Here is a 26,060-nt window from a genome sequence, read left to right on the forward strand (position 1 = left end):
GGATACCCAGGCCAAGCAGACAGGATACAGCCTTCACCAGCTCCAGGGGAATAAGGCCCACGGTACAGAACGCTGCGGAATGCTGTACAAGAAGAGTGAGGGGTGAGTGGACAGAGCTTTAATCACCAATTTGGCCTCTGGTACACAGAGCCAAGAGGAGCTGTTTGTTTCCCCGACAAAGGCAGGGAAATGTGGTTTTCATCGAGGCGTTGGGGTAATATGATGATATGATGCAATATGATGTAATATGCCTTATCACATACATCATTCCATTTGCTGTTCATGAAATGGTATGGTTTGGTATTTTATTAGCTGTTGTGAAAGCAGTAGCTACTCTTCCTGGGGTCCACACATAACATGACACATTACATAATACAGAACATTAATAGACAAGAACATTAAGGACAGAACTACATACATTTAAAAATGGACATGTAGCCTTCATATCAATATGCACACACAAACTATCTATGTCAAATAGGGAAGTGGAGTTGTGCTGTGAGGTGTTGCTTTATATGTTTTTGAAACCAGGTTTGCTGTTTATTTGAACAATATGAGATGGGAGTTCCATGCAATAATGGCTCTATATATAATGGCTCTATATAATACTGTACTCTTTCTGGAATTTGTTCTGGATTTAGTTGTGGTTTGTGATATAGAAGCTGAGCCATAGAGGAATAGAGTGTTCTAGTGAAATAATGAATGTTTACTCTTCTTCAGTCTTAGGAAGGTGTGGCAAAAGAGGAAGTGTTCGGTGAAGAACGGGTTCCTGACTATCTCCCATGGAACGGTAAGAGACTTCCTGTTTTTGTCTTCTCCTATTGGTCACTCACTTTCCTTCATGCATGCTGTCATTCATGGCCCTCTCCTTACCGTCTGAATATACAGTACATACTACATGTCAGTCAGTGGGATTCTGTAAGGTCTTTATTTTGGACACATTTCTTCCATAAATTGGAAATAAATAAGATGTGGATGACGAAGTAAAATTATTATTAATGACCTTTTTTTTTAAGAGCCAAACAACATGTTAGGAGAGAGCAAAGAAGAAGAGAAAGATCAACAGAAGGAAGAGCATAAGCAAAAGGATGATAGACAGAATGGTGGGAAGAGGAATGTAACTCTTCATTTTCTGGTTGGCAGGCGGGGTGATTTCATTACTAACCCAGTACTCTCAAACGTGACTGGATTCCTGTTGACCTCTTCTAGGAATCCAATCGCAAACCAGTACAAACTCTTTTGGGCATGACTTTCCTCTTGACAACATTACCCTGAGCTCCAACGTTATTGTCCTAACGGTATTGTCTCAGTTGTGATCACAGAATGTCGTGACTGATCATTTCAGTAACAACCCTGTGTCAGGTCCTAAAACCTCTGCGATTATTGCAGCTTCTCGCCAGACACAATACTGAGATATTGTTTGAAAGCTAAAATTCACCCTGAGCCTGGCTTCCGCAGTGAATTCCCCCTGAGCATGGCTTCCGGAGTGAATTCCCCCTGAGCATGGCTTCCGGAGTGAATTCCCCCTGAGCATGGCTTCCGCAGTGAATTCCCCCTGAGCATGGCTTCCGCAGTGAACTCCTCCTGAGCATGGCTTCCGCAGTGAACTCCTCCTGAGCATGGCTTCCACAGTGAACTCCTCCTGAGCATGGCTTCCGCAGTGAATTCCCCCTGAGCATGGCTTCCGCAGTGAATTCCCCCTGAGCATGGCTTCCGCAGTGAACTGCTCCTGAGCATGGCTTCCGCAGTGAACTCCTCCTGAGCATGGCTTCCGCAGTGAATTCCCCCTGAGCATGGCTTCCACAGTGAACTCCCCCTGAGCATGGCTTCCGCAGTGAACTCCTCCTGAGCATGGCTTCCGCAGTGAATTCCCCCTGAGCATGGCTTCCACAGTGAATTCCTCCTGAGCCTGACATCCACTGTGAATTCCCCCTGAGCCTGGCTTCCGCAGTGAATTCCCCCTGAGCCTGACTTCCATAGTGAATTCCTCCTGAGCCTGACATCCACTGTGAATTCCCCCTGAGCTTGGCTTCCGCAGTGAATTCCCCCTGAGCCTGACTTCCACAGTGAATTCCCCCTGAGCCTGGCTTCCGCAGTGAATTCCCCCTGAGCCTGACTTCCACAGTGAATTCCCCCTGAGCCTGACATCCACAGTGAATTCCCCCTGAGCATGGCTTCCACAGTGAATTCCTCCTGAGCCTGACATCCACTGTGAATTCCCCCTGAGCCTGGCTTCCGCAGTGAATTCCCCCTGAGCATGGCTTCCGCAATGAATTCCCCCTGAGCAAGGCTTCCGCAGTGAATTGTCCCTGAGCCTGGCTTCCACAGTGAATTGTCCCTGAGCCTGGTATCCACAGTGAATTGTCCCTGAGCCTGGTATCCACAGTGAATTGTCCCTGAGCCTGGCATCCACAGTGAATTGTCCCTGAGCCTGGCATCCACAGTGAATTGTCACTGAGCCTGGCTTTCACATTGAATTTTCCCTGAGCCTGGTATCCACAGTGAATTGTCCCTGAGCCTGGTATCCACAGTGAATTGTCCCTGAGCCTGGTATCCACAGTGAATTGTCCCTGAGCCTGGCTTCCACAGTGAATTGTCCTTGAGCCTGGTATCCACTAAAATTCACCCTGAGCCTGGCTTCCGCAGTGAATTCCCCCTGAGCATGGCTTCCGGAGTGAATTCCCCCTGAGCATGGCTTCCGGAGTGAATTCCCCCTGAGCATGGCTTCCGCAGTGAATTCCCCCTGAGCATGGCTTCCGCAGTGAACTCCTCCTGAGCATGGCTTCCGCAGTGAACTCCTCCTGAGCATGGCTTCCACAGTGAACTCCTCCTGAGCATGGCTTCCGCAGTGAATTCCCCCTGAGCATGGCTTCCGCAGTGAATTCCCCCTGAGCATGGCTTCCGCAGTGAACTGCTCCTGAGCATGGCTTCCGCAGTGAACTCCTCCTGAGCATGGCTTCCGCAGTGAATTCCCCCTGAGCATGGCTTCCACAGTGAACTCCCCCTGAGCATGGCTTCCGCAGTGAACTCCTCCTGAGCATGGCTTCCGCAGTGAACTCCCCCTGAGCATGGCTTCCGCAGTGAACTCCTCCTGAGCATGGCTTCCGCAGTGAATTCCCCCTGAGCATGGCTTCCACAGTGAATTCCTCCTGAGCCTGACATCCACTGTGAATTCCCCCTGAGCCTGGCTTCCGCAGTGAATTCCCCCTGAGCCTGACTTCCATAGTGAATTCCTCCTGAGCCTGACATCCACTGTGAATTCCCCCTGAGCTTGGCTTCCGCAGTGAATTCCCCCTGAGCCTGACTTCCACAGTGAATTCCCCCTGAGCCTGGCTTCCGCAGTGAATTCCCCCTGAGCCTGACTTCCACAGTGAATTCCCCCTGAGCCTGACATCCACAGTGAATTCCCCCTGAGCATGGCTTCCACAGTGAATTCCTCCTGAGCCTGACATCCACTGTGAATTCCCCCTGAGCCTGGCTTCCGCAGTGAATTCCCCCTGAGCATGGCTTCCACAGTGAATTCCTCCTGAGCCTGACATCCACTGTGAATTCCCCCTGAGCCTGGCTTCCGCAGTGAATTGTCCCTGAGCCTGGTATCCACAGTGAATTGTCCCTGAGCCTGGTATCCACAGTGAATTGTCCCTGAGCCTGGCATCCACAGTGAATTGTCCCTGAGCCTGGCATCCACAGTGAATTGTCACTGAGCCTGGCTTTCACAGTGAATTGTCCCTGAGCCTGGTATCCACAGTGAATTGTCCCTGAGCCTGGTATCCACAGTGAATTGTCCCTGAGCCTGGTATCCACAGTGAATTGTCCCTGAGCCTGGCTTCCACAGTGAATTGTCCTTGAGCCTGGTATCCACTAAAATTCACCCTGAGCCTGGCTTCCGCAGTGAATTCCCCCTGAGCATGGCTTCCGGAGTGAATTCCCCCTGAGCATGGCTTCCGGAGTGAATTCCCCCTGAGCATGGCTTCCGCAGTGAATTCCCCCTGAGCATGGCTTCCGCAGTGAACTCCTCCTGAGCATGGCTTCCGCAGTGAACTCCTCCTGAGCATGGCTTCCACAGTGAACTCCTCCTGAGCATGGCTTCCGCAGTGAATTCCCCCTGAGCATGGCTTCCGCAGTGAATTCCCCCTGAGCATGGCTTCCGCAGTGAACTGCTCCTGAGCATGGCTTCCGCAGTGAACTCCTCCTGAGCATGGCTTCCGCAGTGAATTCCCCCTGAGCATGGCTTCCACAGTGAACTCCCCCTGAGCATGGCTTCCGCAGTGAACTCCTCCTGAGCATGGCTTCCGCAGTGAATTCCCCCTGAGCATGGCTTCCACAGTGAACTCCCCCTGAGCATGGCTTCCGCAGTGAACTCCTCCTGAGCATGGCTTCCGCAGTGAATTCCCCCTGAGCATGGCTTCCACAGTGAATTCCTCCTGAGCCTGACATCCACTGTGAATTCCCCTGAGCCTGGCTTCCGCAGTGAATTCCCCCTGAGCCTGACTTCCATAGTGAATTCCTCCTGAGCCTGACATCCACTGTGAATTCCCCCTGAGCTTGGCTTCCGCAGTGAATTCCCCCTGAGCCTGACTTCCACAGTGAATTCCCCCTGAGCCTGGCTTCCGCAGTGAATTCCCCCTGAGCCTGACTTCCATAGTGAATTCCTCCTGAGCCTGACATCCACAGTGAATTCCCCCTGAGCATGGCTTCCACAGTGAATTCCTCCTGAGCCTGACATCCACTGTGAATTCCCCCTGAGCCTGGCTTCCGCAGTGAATTCCCCCTGAGCATGGCTTCCGCAATGAATTCCCCCTGAGCAAGGCTTCCGCAGTGAATTGTCCCTGAGCCTGGCTTCCACAGTGAATTGTCCCTGAGCCTGGTATCCACAGTGAATTGTCCCTGAGCCTGGTATCCACAGTGAATTGTCCCTGAGCCTGGCATCCACAGTGAATTGTCCCTGAGCCTGGCATCCACAGTGAATTGTCCCTGAGCCTGGCTTTCACAGTGAATTGTCCCTGAGCCTGGTATCCACAGTGAATTGTCCCTGAGCCTGGTATCCACAGTGAATTGTCCCTGAGCCTGGTATCCACAGTGAATTGTCCCTGAGCCTGGCTTCCACAGTGAATTGTCCTTGAGCCTGGTATCCACAGTGAATTGTCCCTGAGCCTGGTATCCACAGTGAATTGTCCCTGAGCCTGGTATCCACAGTGAATTGTCCCTGAGCCTGGCTTCCACAGTGAATTGTCCCTGAGCCTGGTATCCACAGTGAATTGTCCCTGAGCCTGGTATCCACAGTGAATTGTCCCTGAGCCTGGTATCCACAGTGAATTGTCCCTGAGCCTGGTATCCACAGTGAATTGTCCCTGAGCCTGGTATCCACAGTGAATTGTCCCTGAGCCTGGCTTCCACAGTGAATTGTCCCTGAGCCTGGTATCCACAGTGAATTGTCCGTGAGCATCAAATCAAATTGTATTAGTCACATGCGCCGAATACAACAGGTGTGTAGACAGTGAAATGCTTACTTACAAGCCCCTAACCAACAATGCAGTTTAAAAAATATAAATAAGAAATAAAAAGAACAAGTAATTAAAGAGCAGCAGTAAAATAACAATGGCGAGACTATACACAGGGGGTACCGGTACAGAGTCCATGTGTGGGGGCACTAGTTAGTCGAGGTAATTGAGGTAACATGTACATGGAGGTAGAGTTATTAAAGTGACTGCATAGATAATACCAGAGAGTAGCAGCGACGTAAAAGGGGTGGGGGGGTTGGCAATGCAAATAGTCTGGGTCGCCATTTGAAATAGAGTTTCCACAGTGAATTTGTCCAGTGATAATGGAAGAAAAGGATCACATTTGTTCTGTTTCCCTGCATTTCACATTTGACATTAAATAACTGGACAGTAATTGTGCGACAACACTGCTGTTCTTTGGGCCTTTACAGAGATGTGGCTATAAGCCAACGATACATTTCTAGAAGGCTGCTGCATTTTACCTTCTCTTTTTATTTTTTAAATAATGTTTTTTATTCAAAGTAATTCTACTGTTTGGCATTACCCAACTGGGAAAGTGGCATGAATACAATATGACCAACTTCAGCAGTCTGGCCCCCTCAGTTCTCTTACTCTTCTTTGCTCCTCTCTCATAGGCTAACACACCACCAGCAAAACTCAACCTGCTAACCTGTCAAGTGAAGCGTAACCCTGACGAGAAGAAAAGCTTTGATCTCTTCTCACGTAACTAAGGCAGCACTTTGATGCTCCATCTCAAACCTCTGCAACACTAGTCTGAATATGTAGCTACAATAGCAAAAGCATGATAGAAAACTATTCCCGAGACTCTATGATATGATAGTTATTGAATGACAGACATGTATCTTCCATCGAGCCTCTTAGCATTTCTTACTGCAAGTGCCAGTTGCATGTTGCTCAATCAGCCTATTATTTGTCTAAACAGATGACAGAACCTATCACTTTCAAGCTGAGGATGAGGCAGAGTGTCAGATGTAAGTACTGTGCCTGTCTGTGCCTTTTGCACTATGCAAGTTTGTGTGTGAACGTGGTGTGTACATCATTATGTGTGTACATGATACAGGTGGTACATGTAATTGGTCTCTCAGATTCTCTTTAAAGTTTTTTGCGTCACTAATGGAACCCTATTCCCCATAGGGCTCCGGTCAAAGGTAGTGCACTACATAGGGAATAGAGTGCCATACGGGACTCAACCTTTGCCCTCAGAGCTTACTGGTTCCCTCTGCTGCCTGTGTTTTCAGATGGATCTCAGTCCTGCAGAACAGTAAGGAGGAAGCCCTGAACGATGCCTTCAAAGGAGACCAGGACGAGGGAGGGGAGAACAACATAGTCCAGGAGCTGACCAAGGCCATCGTCAGCGAGGTCAAGAGGATGAGCGGCAACGATGTGTGCTGCGACTGCGGAGCGCCCAGTGAGTGACACACAGAGCATGCTGGGAAAAGGCAGCATGAATGTTTTGTGGTCTTCCTCCCAGAGGGTTATTATATCAAAGTGAAGAATCACAGTCTATATATGTGATCTATGTGAATGTGTGAGGGTCTGACATGCGTTTAGTCATTTACAAGGCTGAATGTACAATGGTTTGACAAATGACATGGGCTTTTCTCCATGTCCTGCACACACATTCTTAGGATTCTTTGTTAGGTCAGTCAGATTAGTTCTGCAAAGACAGAAGAAAGAGTGTTGGCTGTTCAGGCCGGCGGATGTCACTGAAATCCCACTCTATACACCGAGTGTACAAAACATTAGGCACACCTACTCTTTCCCTGACATAGACTGACCTGGTGAATGCAAAGCTATGATCCCTTATTGATGTCACTTACTAAATCCACTTCAATCAGTGTAGGTGAAGGGGAGGAGACAGGTTAAAGAAGTATTTTAAGCCTTGATACAATTGAGACATGGATAGTGTATGTGTGCCATTTAGAGGGTAAATGGGGTATGGTAGTTGGTGCCAGCCGCACCGGTTTGACTGTGTCAAGAACTACAACGCTGCTGGGTTTTTCAAGCTTAACAGTTTCCTGTGTGTATCAAGAATGGTCCACCACCCAAAAGACATCCAGCCAACTTGACACAACTGTGGGAAGCATTGGAGTCAACATGGGCCAGCATCCCTGTGGAATGCTTTTGACATCTTGTAGAGTCCATGTCCTGGCGGATTGGGGCTGTTCTGGGGGCAAAAGGGGAGGGTGCAACTCAATATTAGGAATGTGTTCTTAATGTTTTGTACACTGTGTCTATAGGGAATAGTGTAGAATTTGCATTTATAGGACACTGAAAATAGTGCATCAATAAACTACAGCTCCTTCTTAGGAGTGGAACTTTATTTAACAGTGCAACTATTTCAGGTGAGAACTTATAATGGGATCACACTAGTCTTTTTTCTTTTTATTGGTTTTTAAAAGTCATTTTCAAGTTTATTGGACAGCGACAGTTGAGAGAGACAGGAAAATGAAGAGGAGAAATGGTGTGCCTCTCCGCCAGCGCTGGCATACAGATGTAGGATCTTCATTTGATCAATCTTTTGTTGCCGAGAATTTTCCTGTGTAGGAGGAAATGCAAACTTGTGCTTATTCAAGGTTTAAAAAGGCTTCTAAAGTGTGTACTTTCCACTTTAAAATGTCAGACTTGATTTGCCCTAATGAAAAATTTATCAACTCCTACAAAAAATGGCCATTGATTATAATCCCCATAATAATTCACATTTCCTGTTGCTGCAGGATTATTTTCCTGCTGTAGAAAACTGGGTCAAATTAAGATCCTACATCTCTACATGTGTGCCCCGAGGCAATGTTAGCTAGCGCCAGACCACCCCGGGATACAGAACACTAGTCTTAACACTGATAATATCCTCTATATCTGTCTTCAGATCCCACCTGGCTCTCCACTAACCTGGGAGTGCTCATCTGCATCGAGTGTTCTGGAATCCACAGGGAGATGGGCGTCCACTACTCTAGAATACAGTCTCTCACACTGGACGTCCTGGGAACCTCAGAGCTCCTGGTATATACTACAGGCTTTTAGGATTGTATTTTGACAGACTTTTGTACTATAGTATAGTTAGTAAGATTATTAGTAGTGTGGTCCACAGATCTGTTCATGGTGTCTTGACAACTCCTATGGTCATTGTCCCTGTTCGACACAAACGAATCTGGGACCAGGCTAGATTAATAAAGGCTGAGCAGATACGAAATTGACGTGTGCTCTACCTGGTCTTCCCCAGCTGGCTAAGAATGTAGGGAACGCAGGTTTCAATGAGATCATGGAGGCGGACCGGTCTGCACAGAGCGTGACTAAACCCAACCCCTCCAGTGACATGTAAGTGACAGACTGCAGGGCAGGCCACACAAAACAGGAACAACACTAAATAGATTTCATTTCACATTAAGTTGAAATATGTTTCACTTCTTTTTTTATACTGTTTATAGTCCTGAGTGTCTTAGGTTGTGTCCAAAATGACACACAATTCAATGGGCCCTGGTCTACAGACACCCTAGTTCGAATCCAGGTTATATCACAACCAGCCGTGATTGGGAGTCCCATAGGTGGCACAGAATTGGACCAGCGTAGTCCAGGTTTGGCCGGTGTAGGCCATCATTGTAAATAAGAGTTAGTTCTTAACTGACTTGCCTAGTAAAATAAAGGTTAAAAAAACTTTTTTTACAAATAAAAGTAGTGCACTGTGTTGTTGAGGGGAGGACGGCTCATAATAATGGATGGAACCGAGCGAATGGAATGGCAACAAATCATGTGTTTGATACCATTCTACCCCTTCCACTCCAGCCATTACCACAAGCCCGTCCTCCCCAATTAAGGTGCCACTAACCTCCTGTGCACTAATATATAAGGGAGAGGTGTGCCAATATGTACGCAAGTTTGCACTTGTTTCCTGTCTCTTTCCTGGTATTTGATCATCTATCTGTTTGGGCTCTTGTCTCCCTCAGGCAGACGAGGAAGGACTACATCACAGCCAAGTACACGGAGAAGCGTTTTGCTCAGAGGAAGTGTGTGGACGTGGCGTCCAGGCTGCACTTCCTGTGTGAGGCAGTGAAGACCCGAGACATCCTCTCTCTCATCCAGGTCTATGCTGAAGGAGTGGACCTGATGGAGACCATCCCGCTGGCCAATGAGCATGTGAGATGATTGACACTGGTTGCATCCCAAATGGCACCCTATTTCGTACATAGTCCACTACTTTTCACCAGAGCACTATGGGCCCTGGTCAAAAATAGTGCACCATATAGGGTGCCATTTGGGAAGTAGACATTGCCTTCTAACAGTGACATGAGAGAAACATTAGTCTTGAAGTCCCTCATGGACTTAAAAAGCTTGACTAGTTTTTCTAGTTTTTGTGTGATTTGTTTTTGTGTTATTTGTCATATTTGAATGCCTCTGATTGGTAGGTATATTGGCTATATGTTTCTAACTCTGATGTTGTCAAACTGTTGTCTTGAGTTGTCATTGTTTCATGCCCTCAGGAACCAGGTGAGACAGCACTACACCTAGCAGTACGAATGGTGGACCGCAACTCCCTCCATATTGTGGACTTCCTGGCCCAAAATAGGTACTAAAGTACTGGGTGAAAAGATGCTGGTTTTTATAGCTTATAGTAGCAGAAGCAAACAAGCTCTCAGATATCAAATGTGAAGAGGGGAAGTTATTTAACAGCATATAATGAAATATTTAGATAGGAGCAGAAGTTGTTCTCCCAATAATTGTCAATATCAATGAACGGCAGTGTTGCCCCCTTGTGGTGATAGTTCTCAGCTGCGTGTCTAACTTAACTTTTTAGGTTCCAAAAGTCCTCACAAGGATAGTAAAATAAGGCTTTTTAGGCTTAGGGGTTAGGTTTAGTGTTAGGGTTAGAATTAGGGTAAGGGGTTAGGAATTAGGGTTTGGGGTTAAGGTTTGGTTAAGAGTATGGTTTAGGGTTAGGAAAAATACCATTTTGAATGGGTATACATTTTTTGTCCCCCACTTGGATAGTAAAACCAACGTGTGTGTGTGTCTCTCTGTCTGTAATTATGTCTGTGTGTGTAAGTGGGAACCTGGAGAAGCAGACAGCCAAAGGGAGCACGGCACTGCACTACTGCTGCCTGACCGACAACAGTGAGTGTCTCAAACTGCTACTGCGGGGCAGGGCCTCAGTCAGTATTGGTAAGTACCCTCATAGGATCATCTGCATCCCAAATGGCACCCTATTCCCTATGTAGTGCACTACTTTTAATTAGGGCTCATAGGGCTCTAGTCAAAAGTAGTGCACTATATATGGAATAGGGTGCAATATGGGATACAAACCCATCAACAAATGATAAAGGGCTGGTCAAGTCCCATAGAAACACGTTATTGAAGCTCTGGTTGGTTTGTCTGTCTCTGTGTGCAGCCAACGAGGCAGGAGAAACACCAATGGACATCGCCAAGCGCCTCAAACATACGCAGTGTGAGGAGCTGGTGAGTGTAGGCTTGCAATGTAATCTGAAGGTCATAGACATTTTAACACAATGACTGCATCCCAATTCTCCACCCTTTTCCCAACGTGTTAACTTGCACACTTCTCGTCGTGGATTTAACAATAGAGAAAACTCCCCCCAGACAATTCTTACACCATTCATATGCTTTTAAATCCATGACAGGGAGAGGGCAAAGGCACACTTTTGGAAAAGGGTGGAGGATTAGGAAACGGCCTATAAAAATACGATGATCCTCTTTATTAGAGGGTCCATGGTGCCATATGATCAAGATGGGTAACAGCAGATAGAGGTTGACTGTACGTTTGTTGTCTTTGTGGTGTTCAGCTGACCCAGGCCGAGACGGGGAAGTTCAACGTCCACGTGCATGTGGAGTATGAGTGGCGGCTCAGCAACGACGACAACCTGGACGAGAGCGAAGATGAGATGGAGGACAAGGTGAGTTAGTTGACCTTTATATTGGTTTGATTTATTAGGATCCCCATGATGACAGACTTACTGGGGTCTGACATGTAACGAAAAAAACATTAAAAACAAACGAAAACGTTAAAATGTATATACAGTACCAATCAAAAGTTTGGACACACCTACTCATTCCAGGGTTTTCTTTATTTTTACTATTTTCTACATTGTAGAATACTAGTGAAGATATTACACCTATGGAATCATGTAGTAACCAAAAAAGTGTTAAACAAATCAAAATATATTATATATTTGAACTTCTTCAAAGTAGCCACCCTTTGCCTTGATGGCAGCTTTGCATACTCTTGGCATTCTCTCAACCAGCTTCACCTGGAAAGCTTTTCCAATTGTCTTGAAGGAGTTCCCACAAATGCTGAGCACCTGTTGGCTGCTTTTCCTTCACTCTGTGGTCCAACTCATCCTCTGCAGTCCAATTCATCCTGTTCTTGGCCAGCTGCATTTTAACTAGGTCTTTCTTTGCTGCACTTGACCATATGACTGGACAATAATCAAGATAAGATCAAGTTAGAGCCTGCAGGACTTGCTTTGTGGAGTGTGTGGAAAATTGCTGTATGGTTGAAACATCAGCATACATGGGGACACATGCTTTGTTTAATGCCAGTGGCAAGTCATTGCTAAAAATAGAAAAGAGTAGAGGGCTTAGAGCTGCCCTACGTTACACCCACTTTACATATTTGACATTAGAGAAGCTTCCCTTAAAGTAAACCCTCTGAGTTCTATTAGATACAGTAGATGACCCTGAATCCACGATATGGCAGAGGTTGAAAAGCCATAACACATACACTACCGTTCAAAAGTCACTTAGAGTCACTTAGAAATGTCCTTGTTTTTTAAAGAAAGGCACATTTTTTGTCCATTAAAATAACATCAAATTGATCAGAAATACAGTGTAGACATTGTCTCAACAACAGGTTGTGGTCAATAATATCAAAGGCTGCACTGAAATCTAACAGAGTGGCGGCTCTTATAGCAGCAAGGGGGGGACCAACTCCATATTAATGCCCATGATTTTGGAATGAGATGTTCAACGAGCAGGTGTCCACATACTTTTGGTCATGTAGTGTCATGTAGTGTAGTTTAGGTCATGTAGTGTATGTGTTTATGACATCCCAGGGGAATCGGTGCTGCCTACTGTATACCAGACACACTTGGTATGCATATAAGCTGTTCTATGCTGTGTATGTAGGCTGTGCTATGCTGTGCATGTAGCATATCACCATCTGTTTCCAATTGTTAAAAAAAGATGTCATGGATAGCATTACTAGCCTGCTAATGATCTCTACCTGTGCGTCCTATCCCCCATAACCAGCCCATCCCCCACAGACGGTCAGAGCAGGAACGTCCTGTCAGCTGTTTCGTCCCGAGCAGTGGTCTCATGGGTCCAATGCCCGGTGGTCCCAACATGGCCTCCCCTGGCCCGTGATGCAGCCAGCCTGGCCAGAGACAAGCAGAGAGCCCATCTCCCCAGCATGATGATGAACAACGAGACCTATGGCACCATCCTGGAACTCAGCTCCCCTCCCTCCGGCGTGCCAGCATTACCGGTGGTACCCACCCCACACCTTCCCCCCAGGACAGCCACCAAAGGTCAGTCGGAGGACAATGAGCATAGGTCATAGGTCATGCATTAATCCTTCTCACCCCCCCCCCCCTTAAAATATTTAGATGCACTATTGTAAAGTGGTTGTTCCACTGGATGTCATAAGGTGAATGCACCAATTTGTAAGTCGCTCTGGATAAGAGCGTCTGCTAAATGACTTAAATGTAAATGTAAATGTAAATGCATTAGGTCAGGGGTGTCAAACTCAAGTCCTGGATGGTGTCCTCTGGTTTTTGTTATATCCTTTCGTTAGGTTCTAATTATCAGAGTAAGAACTCAATGGACACTATGAAAGCTCAAACCAAGTTTATTCTTCCCAAAGGATCAAACAGCTGAATCGAACACAACATGTTTGCCATAGTGGTGGTATTTGTACCCCACTTTGGGTGGAGTCTCCTCCATCTCGTTAAACATTGTATCTTTATTGCTAGGCAGGAAACTAAGTGATACGGCAATAAACTTTTCCTCTCCCTTAACGTGACTTGACCTGACCTCGACCCCCTTCATCTCTAATCCATGACTCTCTCTCCCCTTATCAATGCCTGCCACGTGATCGTTTTCCCTACACTCAAAACATTCCAAGCTGAATTGCATCCACCATATACCTCCCTCCTACAGATAACCATTAACCTCTGGTGTAACCCCTCGGCTAAGGCACCCCTCAGGTCTCTAGTATAACTAATGATTCATAACATTTAAAGTTCAGAAATCCAAACCCATCAGTCGCCCCTTTTTTTAAACATTTGACATCATACTGTTCAACATTACATAAACTTGTAAATGACTTGTAAATGGACAAACGATGATAATAAAACATAAAAATAAATAAACATGATTAACATTCACAGTGAGGTTTACAAACGCAGAGATTTATGGCCTCTGTTCTATGATCACACCATACACAATCTTATTTCCCTTTCGAACACTGATCATAAAATATGCGCTGGAGCCTTTGACTCCTTCCATTTCAACTTTCTCCGACATTATCTCACCACCGAGTCTAACGATTCACTGGTCTCTTTTCCCCATGATTCTCCATAACTACCGCACCACCATGTCAATGAAAAAAAACATGTCAAGTTAACTTTAGGTTTGGTACCACAATGCTAATTCCTCGTAACCCCTCAGCCCTTTTGTCCATTCTAGAAATATATTTCAGAATAAAGTGACATAAAATGTAAATGTTTCATAATAAAACCACATGAAATGTCTCATGGGATTAAAACCCCCCAAGGTTTTCTGTGTTACCCGGAGTGTTTGGCCAGGTACTTTTTATTTGTTTCCTCTTTCGAATCCATTCCCCAGGTGTTTCGTCTAGATTCTTTAAGCCAAAATACTTTTTCCTGTGGCAAATTTAGCCAATTTCTCATCATAACAAATCCGCGATATTTGAACCCTGGCTTCTATTAATAAGTTGTGTAAAACGTGTTCACATCCGTCTTCCATCACATAGAAACTGTAATCTCTATAAACCGCTATCGATCGAACCGATACCGATACCATATGTGAACGTTTCCTGTCCCGCTACTTTCAGAAGGTTTTGTTGCTGCTCTTTTGAAAAAGAGGCAAACGCTTGCATGGCAGCATTTCCTCCAAATGCAACAGGCTCCACTTCCACTCTACACTCATTATTCCAAAACCCAACATCTAAAACAGGGATCTATCTCCATACGCTTTGGTGTCTTTTCTTTGCCTTACCTTGGCCATTGAAACCACTGTTGGTGACTTAATATATAATATATATGCCATTTTAGCAGACGCTTTTATCCAAAGCGACTTACAGTCATGTGTGCATACATTCTACGTATGGATGGTCCCGGAAATCGAACCCACTACCCTGGCGTTACAAGCGCCATGCTCTACCAACTGAGCTACAGAAGGACTTCCACTGTAGCTGTATTAAACCATCACGTCTGCAAAGTGAGCAGAGTTATATTCCACTCAAAAGCATCCTGCTCTATTTCATCCACAACCCCCGCAATTGATCACAGGTTTCAAACCTGCTACCAAAGCCGAAGTGCAAATTCTGTCTTTCTGTGGCTGCGTACTTCTACTACTTCCGGGTTTATCAGTTTGTATTTTTTGTTGATAGAATGCTGACATCAAAATGTTGGCCAATTGAGCTTTTGATTCTGGTTCTATGTCAAGGCACAATTGCCTCCCTGAATTCTCTATCAGATTAGAATGTTCTGTTAGCCAGGAAAAGCCGACCAATTTTATCCTGTTTGCTGAATTTTTCCCATATTGGAGCCGATTTGTTAGAATGCTTGTGCTTCTTTCAGCTCCATGGCTTAACTCCTCTAGTTCCACTTTACAGGGAGAATCGGGGCCGTCTGTCACCATTTCAGTAGTTATAATTCCCAAACCTCTCCCGACAGTGTCATGGGTGTTTTCTTCACTCCCGTCTCTACACCTTCTATTAACTGTTTTCCAAGGTAGAGCTACCCACTTCCCCGGAGAATAGTTATGGTATTTGTGCCTATTAATTGGTCACGGCACTTAATACCTTGTATTAGAACCTATAATACAGCGTCTGCAAATGTATTACTGGAAAATACAACCGCCCCAATAGGGCATAAACCAACCTCTCTCCTTATTGCTACTGCTCATATACTCAAATCATGTTATCTTTTTCTAACCCACAACTACTTGGCCCTCGAGGAATTGAGTTTGTCACCCCTGCGCTGGACCATAGGTCCTTGAAAGTGTTGCTGGAATAGTGACAAATGGTTGACCCTATGTGACAAATGGTTGACCCTATGACTGTAACCTTGCAGGTCCACGGTGGAAGCAGGCTCCTATGGAGGGGGTGGGTAGACAGAGGTCCTCCTCAGACCCCCCAGACCCTCACACCCCAGACCCCAACAGCTCCATGTATGGTAAGTGCACTATATCATACTACACAATAAATAACACAATTATAACTATGTGATGGTGTCACGATCGTCGTAAGCATACTCGGACCAAAGCGCAGCGTGATCTGGGTTCCACATATTTATTTAATGAAACGCACAAAAACAATAAAGAATAACGTGACGTTCTGGAGTGCTCACAGGCAACTACACAAAAAGAAGATCCCACAAAACACAGTGGGGAAATGGCTGCCTAAATATGATCCCCAATCAGAGACAACGATAAACAGCTGCCTCTGATTGGGAACCATACCAGACCAACATAGAACTAAACAACCTAAAATACCCACCCTAGTCACACCCCGACCTAACCAAAATAGGGAATAAAAAGGCTCTCTATGGTCAGGGCGTGACAGATGGATAGATAGATTGATATCACTCTCCTCTCTCCATGTAGTACTTTCTCCAACTGCTCCCCCTCCCCCTGTGAACAAGAGGACTAATGTGATGGAGCCTAGAGGCCATAAGACTGGTCCTCTACCACCTTTACCTCCAGTATTACCTGGGCCTCCAGTGCCAACGGTCATCCCAGGAGCACCAGTCCAACCAACAGCACCCCCCTTCAAACCCACACAGCCCCCTCCTGTCCCCGCACACCATCCCAGCAGGAGAGCCACAGGGCCCAAGTCACCTAAATCACCGACTAGGTAAGAACTGGGGCAGAATTTATCAAGCATCTCAGAGTAAGAGTGCTGAACTAGGATCAGTTTAGTATTTTAAATCACAATGAATATGATTACGTGGATAGGGGGGGACCTGATCCTAATTCAGCACTTCTACTCTGAGACGCTTCATACATATGGCCACTGACCATGGAAGGATGATGTTTTGAATTCTTAAACTGCATCCTCATATGTTCTCAGTCAAGAGTATTGCATATTGTGTAGATAACCTGTGGATAGATGGATAGAGTAGATGGATGGATTGGTTTCACTCCCCGTTCTCCATCTAGTGATTATCAGTTAACTAAGACCATTCATGTATGTGTGGGTTCAGTTCAGATAAACCCACTCCTAAAGGACCTCCCACCAGAACTGCTGGACCAACTGATGGACCAGGTAAACAGACAAATACAATTATTATAAAATATTAAATAACTGGTCTGTTCTGATTCAAAGAGCTTTAATGTACAGTTGAAGTTGGAATTTTACATACACCTTAGCCAAATACATTTAAACTCAGTTTTTCACAATTCCTGACATTTAATCGCAGTAAAAATTCCCTGTCTTAGGTCAGTTAGGATCACCACTTTATTTTACGAATGTGAAATGTCAGAATAACAGAGATAATTATTTATTTAAGCTTTTATTTCTTACATCACATTCCCAGTGGGTCAGAAGTTTACATACACTCAATTAGTATTTGGTAGCATTGCCTTTAAATTGTTTAACTTGGGTCAAACGTTTCAGGTAGCCTTCCACAAGCTTCCCACAATAAATTGGGTGAATTTTGGCCCATTCCTCCTGACAGAGCTGGTGTAACTGAGTCAGGTTTGTAGGCCTCCTTGCTCACACACGCGTTTTCAGTTCTGCCCACAAATGTTCTATGGGATTGAGGTCAGGGCTTTGTGATGGCCACTCCAATACCATGACTTAGCCATTTTGCCACAACTTTGGAAGTATGCTTGAGGTCATTGTCCATTTGGAAGACCCATTTGCGACCAAGCTTAACTTCCTGACTGATGTCTTGAGATGTTGCTTCAATATATCCACATAAATGTCCCTCCTCATGATGCCATCTATTTTGTGAAGTGCACCAGTCCCTCCTGCAGCAAAGCACCCCCACAACATGATGCTGCCACCCCCATGCTTCACAGTTGGGATGGCGTTCTTTCGGCCTGCAAGCCTCCCCCTTTTTCCTCCAAACATAACGATGGTCATTATGGCCAAACAACTATTTTTGTTTCATCAGACCAGAGGACATTTATCCAAAAAGTACAATCTTTGTCCCCATGTGCAGTTGCAAACCGTAGTCTGGCTTTTTTTATGGCGGTTTTGGAGCAATGGCTTCTTCCTTGCTGAGCGCCCTTTCAGGTTATGTCGATATAGGACTCATTTTACTGTGGATATAGATACTTTGTATCTGTAAAATTACTTGTGTCATGCACAAGGTAGATGTCCAAATCGACTTGCCAAAACTATAGTTTGTTTACAAGAAATGTGTGGAGTGGTTGAAAAACTAGTTTTAATGATTCCAACCGAAGTGTATGTAAACTTCCGACTTCAAATGTAAAACCTTCTTCTAAACCTTCTTTTACAATTGCGGCTTTATTCTATGTGTTTGGTCAATGAATTAATGATTGCTGTCTCTGTGTGTCTTTTTGTTTGTGTGAGCAGTAAAGACTGCACCTCTACCTGGCTCCCCTCACAGCTCTGGTCCCACCCCTCCAACACTGAAGCCCCGCGCCAACCACCCTGTAAGCGCCTATAATAATAAAATATGCCATTTAGCAGACACTTTTATCCAAAGCAACTTATGTGAGCATACATTTTCGTATGGGTGGCCCTAGCGGGAAAGAAAACCACAATCTTGATGTTGCTAACGCCAAGCTCTACCAACTGAGCCACACAGGACCTGACCTCAGCCAATTATTAGCTCCTGACATTAGCCAATTAGAGCTGTGCAATCACTACCTCACACACAGACTATTATAGCAATACAGTAATATCATATTTACACTGATTATGATCAAGTCATATTTACAGTCTTAGGATTTACCATCAGGACTGATTGAACACAAAAAATCATAAACTAACATTGTCTTGTCTCACTTTGTATTAATTTTCCTTTTTGGCACTCAGAAACAGAAACCCAAGAGAGTGAAAGCCATCTACAACTGTTCTGCTGATAACTCAGACGAGTTGACATTCACAGAGGGAGAGGTGATCGTAGTGGATGGAGAGGAGGACCCGGAGTGGTGGGTAAGTACTGTGTGTATATATACACACACTCACACACACACTCAAGTGTTGTCATATCTGTACTACTGACTGTATCCTGTCCTGTGTATATTACAGTTTGGACATATGGAGGGGGAGCCGACCAGGAGAGGGGTCTTCCCTGTGAAATTTGTACACTTCATCACTGACTGATGCATCTGATGGTGTGACCGAAGCTGTCTCTCACCTCTAGGCTGTCTTTATCTATGGCTGTATCAGAAGAGGCTGGTGGGAGGAGCTATAGGAGGGCAGACTCATTGTAATGGCTAGAATGGAATTGATGGAATAGAGTCAAGCATGTGATTTCCATATGTTTGATACTGTTCCATTTATTCCATTCCAGACATTATAATAAACCCGTCCTCCTACAGCTCCTCCTACCAGCCTCCACTGGTCTTTATGTGAGACTGTGAGTGAAAAAGATGTGGAATGTGCACTGTGTGTATGATGTTATTCTCATGCATCCAAACATCAAAAGAAAATGTCTGCTTCCCAAATAGTACCCTATTCCCTACATAGTGCACAACTTTTGACCAGAGTCCTATGGGTCCTGATCAATGGTAGGTCACTGTATAGGGAATGTATACTATGTGACCTGCCAACAGAATGTTCTACAATTATGGAAAATGTGTGACAAACTATGTAACAACATTAACCAAATAAGAGGCAAGGAGAAAACTGTTCAGCCCGCACCCCGAGTGTTGAGAAACTTCAGTTTGTTGGGACAACTGGAAATAACTGGAGAAAGATTCTGGTTAGACTATGGCTAGAATTCAATCCAATCGCACTTCGTCCACAATGTGCATTTTAAAGGCAATGTTCCCTCGTTCGCAGAGACCACATTCATGGTGTACGCTGCACATGTCGGCTTAATCAAAGATGACCTTTAAATGGTGTGTTGGCCCTCAGATCCAGTAATGTGTATTGTGTTATTAACTCAATGGGTGTTGAAAGAGTAAATTCATCATGTAATAAAAAACATATTGTACAGACATTCAAAGTTTTCTACATATTACATAGTCATTAAACTGCTGTGAATCACAAACACTTGTCACTGTGCATGGTCATCCCTGACCACCTCTGCTGATGGGAAACGGTGTTGTTTGATCCTAACATAGAAAAAAATCTAATTTATCAAGAAAGCATTTGTGAATATATATCATGCTCTCGAAAGGGTTACAGGGTAACTCTGTATGTACATTGTTGTAGCTGTACAATCATATTCCCTCTTGTTCTTTACAAGGTCATTAAAACTTGAAATGGCTCATTGTGTGTTTTGTCTTCAATTCATCATGTTATGACGGATCAGTATAGTGGTCACTCTACTTACACGTACTGTAATGACAGTCCAGATGATGATGATGAGGACATGACAGATCATAGCAATCTAATAACTGCTCTTGCTGCTATGCCCTAAAATGTTGTTACAACACTGGTGTCGTGCCGAAAATCTCCCCCCTGCCAGAACAAACTTCACTTCAGGATAGGCAACCGAAATGAATAATTAATGTATGTGTGTTATATTAAACATAGAGGAGGGAGTCAAATGTTGGCAAGCAATAAACATTTCACAACAACTTTGGCTGAATTATTATCCTTCCACATTCAAAAATAGTAATCTAATAAGACATGGGAGAGATGAGGAATTTTGGCGAAGAGATTTATTTATAGACTAATACAAAATCAGTAGCAGATTTAAGTACGGGCGACATGGACAGACACCCAGGGCGACATGGGCATCCGCCACCAGCGGGCGCGGCTGCTGAAGAGGGGCCTCGTCCAGGGCGCCATACAACCTAGAACCTCCACATACACTTGAAACAAATAGCCAAACCGAAAACTGCAGACAAAAATACTTTCTGCTACTAAGATCAATGAAATGTAGGTTCACGGGCCATGTCCTGGGCACAGCCATGTTTATGATGGAGATAGCAGGGGTAAAAGTGAGTACTGAGTTTAGAAAATGAGAGCTTTTTCAACTTCTTCTTGAAAGGTTCCATTGGTACATGATTTCCCCTGATTTTGTCCAGTTTTATTATTCTTGAATATTTCCTCATCTCCACCTTGTTTTTGTAGATGTGCCATTATAAAGTGTAATAATCATCTCCCCAATGCATCACATAGATACAGAATGTGTTGTTTAATCTGGCCAGTAGATGGCACCCATATGCTGGACAAATGTTCCTGTACAAGGCCATTCATGCGATGTTGTTTTCCATGTCTCATCCCCGTGTTTGCCTTGGGAAAAGGCCAGGAATTTCTGCTCATCCTGGGTGAGATTCTCCAACCACTTCAGCCTGCTTATAGAGCAGGGATCGTCCTCTGTTCTACTAGCTCCAGTCACTCTCAATCATGGAAGAGTGGAACCAAACCAAACGACACATGGCCTCCAATCAGAAACGCACTTTTCACTTTCCGTTGCGTGCATACTAGCAGAACCACCCAGAGCGTCATGACATTCCCGTCTAGTACGCATAGTCTCTGGCTGAAAGAAGTGCTGCTTACCAGACCTACAATGCTGTGAACGACAAGATCTGCAAGGCCATCAATGTCAACAACCCCTTTGTCTTCAAGCACATCAGCAACCTCATGGTGGGTCACATTAATCAGATGAATGTTCAGCCTCCGACCGCAAGGCACTACAGAGGGTAGTGCGTATGGCCCAGTACATCACCGGGGCCAAGCTTCCTTCCATCCAGGACCTCTATACCAGGTGGTTTCAGAGGAAGGCTCCAGTCACCCTAGTCATAGACTGTTCTCTGCTACCGCACGGCAAGCGGTACCGGAGCGCCAAGTCTAGGTCCAAGAGGCTTCTAAACAGCTTCTACCCCCAAGCCATAAGACTCCTGAACAGCTAATCAAATGGCTACCCAGACTATTTGCATTGCCCCCACCCCACCACACATTGCTGCTACTCTCTGTCGTTGTCTATGCATAGTCACTTTAATAACTCTACCTACATGTACCTATTATCTTGACACTGGTGCCCCTGTGCATCGACTCTGTACTGGTATCCCCTTTATATAGCCCCGCTATTGTTATTTACTGCTGCTACTCTGTTATCTAATTATAGATACTTTAATAAATCATTGTGGCGGTACCCCCTGTATATAGCCCCGCTATTGTTATTTACTGCTGCTCTTTAATTTTGTTATTCTTGTCTCTTACTTTTTTTCTTAACTGGTTAAGGGCTTGTAAGTAAGTGTTTCACTGTAAGGTTGTATTTGGCATGTGACAAATAAAATTTGATTTGAGTGGCATTTTATTACTTTTTTATATATTAGGTACCAAATAGTAGATAGACTGAAACGGGGAGGGACTACCTGCACTTATTCAATAAGAAACTATTTTAATTTCCTTTGCAAATAGGTTTGCTATGGTGTGCGCTAATAATTCTGACTCTGCTGTACCCCTCAGTCCATTGTAACTCTGCTGTAGTCCTCGGTCCATGCTAACTCTGCTGTAGTCCTCGGTCCATGCTAACTCTGCTGTACCCCTCGGTCCATGCTAACTCTGCTGTAGCCCTCGATCCATGCTAACTCTGCTGTAGCCCTCGATCCATGCTAACTCCGCTGTACCCCTCGGTCCATGCTAACTCTGCTGTACCCCTCGGTCCATGCTAACTCAGCTGTACCCCTCGGTCCATGCTAACTCTGCTGTACCTCTCGGTCCATGCTAACTCTGCTGTAGCCCTCGGTCCATGCTAACTCTGCTGTACCCCTCGGTCCATGCTAACTCTGCTGTACCCCTCGGTCCATGCTAACTCTGCTGTACCCCTCGGTCCATGCTAACTCTGCTGTAGCCCTCGGTCCCTGCTAACTCTGCTGTACCTCTCGGTCCATGCTAACTCTGCTGTACCCCTCGGTCCATGCTAACTCTGCTGTACCCCTCGGTCCATGCTAACTCTGCTGTAGCCCTCGGTCCCTGCTAACTCTGCTGTACCTCTCGGTCCATGCTAACTCTGCTGTACCCCTCGGTCCATGCTAACTCTGCTGTACCCCTCAGTCCATGCTAACTCTGCTGTACCCCTCGGTCCATGCTAACTCTGCTGTACCCCTCAGTCCATGCTAACTCTGCTGTACCCCTCGGTCCATGCTAACTCTGCTGTACCCCTCAGTCCATGCTAACTCTGCTGTACCCCTCGGTCCATGCTAACTCTGCTGTACCCCTCAGTCCATGCTAACTCTGCTGTACCCCTCGGTCCATGCTAACTCTGCTGTACCCCTCAGTCCATGCTAACTCTGCTGTACCCCTCGGTCCATGCTAACTCTGCTGTACCTCTCTCCTCAGAGTATGGGACCACTTTGATGACAGCGGGCCCAGTGTGGTGATGGCGTCTCCAGATATGATGCAGAGCAGTCTGTCCTGAGAGCTGGTGCAACGACAAAAGGAACTGTCATCATCGCCGTATACTGCGTGGAGGATACCCTCACCAAGTTGGGGCTCAGTCTTCAACACGTCTTAAGTTGCCCTTTTAAAGCAGACATTGCTCAGTCACGGTGACACGTTACACCAACAATAATCCTACAGTGTGGATTCATTTCAAGCCAAACTTTGTGATGAAATATTTAAAATCAAATGACAGATAAAGAACACAATTTAACAGAATGAAGTAATTTAAAGACTAAGCTATGAGTGTGTATGATCTGTTCATGAGTTGTCTGTTTCTCTATGACTATCCTCAGTACATAATGTCAGAGCCAGAGGAAATCATCACTATTTGCGTTTTGTAGAACGCAAATAGTGCAAGCCTATGACCCTCCACATCTCTCAAGACGTCTCCACTTTTAAATAGCACCTGGGCCACCACAGGTGAAACACCTTGCCACTAACGAGATGGCAACCAGGGCAGGTGTAACACATACTGACTAACGAGGTGACACCAGTCGGTGCGCAAAACGTGGTAAAATCCAACCTCAAACTCAAAACATAAATGGGAAAACCAAAGCCTGTAACACCTTCCCCCTTAAGACAAATATCCTATACTCAAAAATATTATTGCAACAATTTCAAAGATTTTACTAAGTCACAGTTGAGGAAATCTTTCAATTAAAATAAATTCATTGTGCCATAATCTGTAGATTTCACATGACTAGGAATACAGATATGCATCTGTTGGTCACAGATAGGCCTCACAATGGACCTCAGGATATCGTCACGGTATTTCTGTGCATTCAAATAGCCAAAATGCAATTGTGTTTGTCGTCTGTAGCTTATGCCTGCCCATACCATAACCCCACCATGGGGCACTCTTTTCACAACAGCAAAATGCTCGCCCACACATCGCTATACGTGGTGTGCAGTTGTGAGGCCAGTTGGATGTACTGCCAAATTCTTTAAAACAATGTTAGAGGCTTATGGTACAGAAATGAACAGTGACATTCCTGCAGTCAGCATGCCAATTGCACACTCACTCAAAACTTGAGACATCTGTGTCATTGTGTTGTGTGACAAAACTGCACATTTTAGAGTGGCCTTTTGTCCCCAGCACAAGTCGCACCTGTGCTGGATCATGCTGTTTAATCAGTTTCTTTTTATGCCACACCTGTCAGGTGGATGGATTATTTTGGCAAAGGAGAATTGCTCACTAAAGGATGAAAATAATTTGAGCGAAATATGCTTTTTGTGCATATGGAACATTTCTGGAATCCTTTATTTCAGCTCATGAAACATGGGTCCAACACTCTGCATTTTATATATTTGAGTATACTGTTGGACAAGTTTGCGCACCAACAGAAAACAACTTCCATCTCACAACTTAAATGCATCACCTTCGCCAATGTAAACATGGCATCTACTGGCACTCAATAATGAAATAAAAGACACCCACTTTTTGGTAAATATATCACTTTATTTTCTTATAGCTGCTGAAAACTCACAAGTTTATAATGTATGTTTCTAAAACTCTCATCCCCTGGAAAGAGCGCAACCACAGCATTGAAAAGTGCTAACATGCTCCAACAGATTTGTTGCCCTGGAACAACCTCCGTATTCTCAAAGTACGTCTGACATGATGTCCAAACAAGATCATTCGGACTAAAATCGAGATATTCCTGAACCACCCGCGCTGTAAACAGCACAAGACCCCTTCATCCCAGTCTCTCAAACGCAAAGCAGTAAGCTCTCAACATAAACTTCAAAGTCTTATAAAATCTCAAGAGCACCTTGAAACTCTGGATGGTAGACACTAAAGGGGCAGTGAGTAACACCCAACTATTGTAGCACTTGCTGGAAGATTTGCATTGAAATTTAAACCTTGGTCCGACTGCACTACCTGCGGAAGTCAAACCATTCAAAATAATTTCCCCATAGCCTTAACAATGTGGAAGCTGTGATTTTCCTCAGTGGAATGGCCTCAGGGAAACAAGTGGCAGTGCACATAATGGTCAAGAGAAACTAATTAACACTCCGTTTTGGGCAAAGGAACAATACAATCCACCAGAACACTGCTGAAAGGTTTGTCAAGAGCAGGAATAGGCTGCAAAGGTGCAACCGGTACAGCTTGGCTTGGTTTAACCTTCCGCTGGCAAACAAGCTGGATTTACAGTAAGACATTGTGTTTCAGACCAGAATAAGTTATGCAAGAAACGGTCATACGTGTCGACCCCAAGAAGGCCTGCCTGTCACGTTGTTTAAAATGTTTGGAGACAGCCGCAGGAATACGTAATAGGGGGTTTTAATACTCCACCCAGTATATAACATGACATGAAAAGGCACGGGGACGAAGCCCAAAACAAACATGTTTACAAAAACACAGGGATGTAACCCAAACAAAAGAGTGAGGTTAAACCTCTAATAGATACAAGGAACCCGTAATAACAATACACAGGACGAGACCCGTAATAAGAAGTGTACAACAATACACAGGACGAGACCCGTACTAACAAGTGTACACAATACACAGGACGAGACCCGTAATAACAAGTGTACAACAATACACAGGACGAGACCCATAATAACAAGTGTACAACAATACACAGGACGAGACCCGTAATAACAAGTGTACAACAATACACAGGACGAGACCCGTAATAACAAGTGTACAACAATACACAGGACGAGACCCGTAATAACAAGTGTACAACAATACACAGGACGAGACCCGTAATAACAAGTGTACACAATACACAGGACGAGAC

At 45.0% G+C, this 26,060-nt stretch overlaps 1 pseudogene; it reads left to right on the forward strand.

Annotated features, from left to right (window-relative positions):
* LOC123990607 overlaps positions 1–20,185 on the forward strand; it is a 48,873-nt pseudogene extending 28,688 nt beyond the window's left edge.
* Positions 20,186–26,060: the final 5,875 nt, after the last annotated feature.

The sequence above is a fragment of the Oncorhynchus gorbuscha genome, linkage group LG12 (genome assembly GCF_021184085.1).
Source record: "Oncorhynchus gorbuscha isolate QuinsamMale2020 ecotype Even-year linkage group LG12, OgorEven_v1.0, whole genome shotgun sequence".
In the NCBI taxonomy this organism is placed as follows: Eukaryota; Metazoa; Chordata; class Actinopteri; order Salmoniformes; family Salmonidae; genus Oncorhynchus; species Oncorhynchus gorbuscha.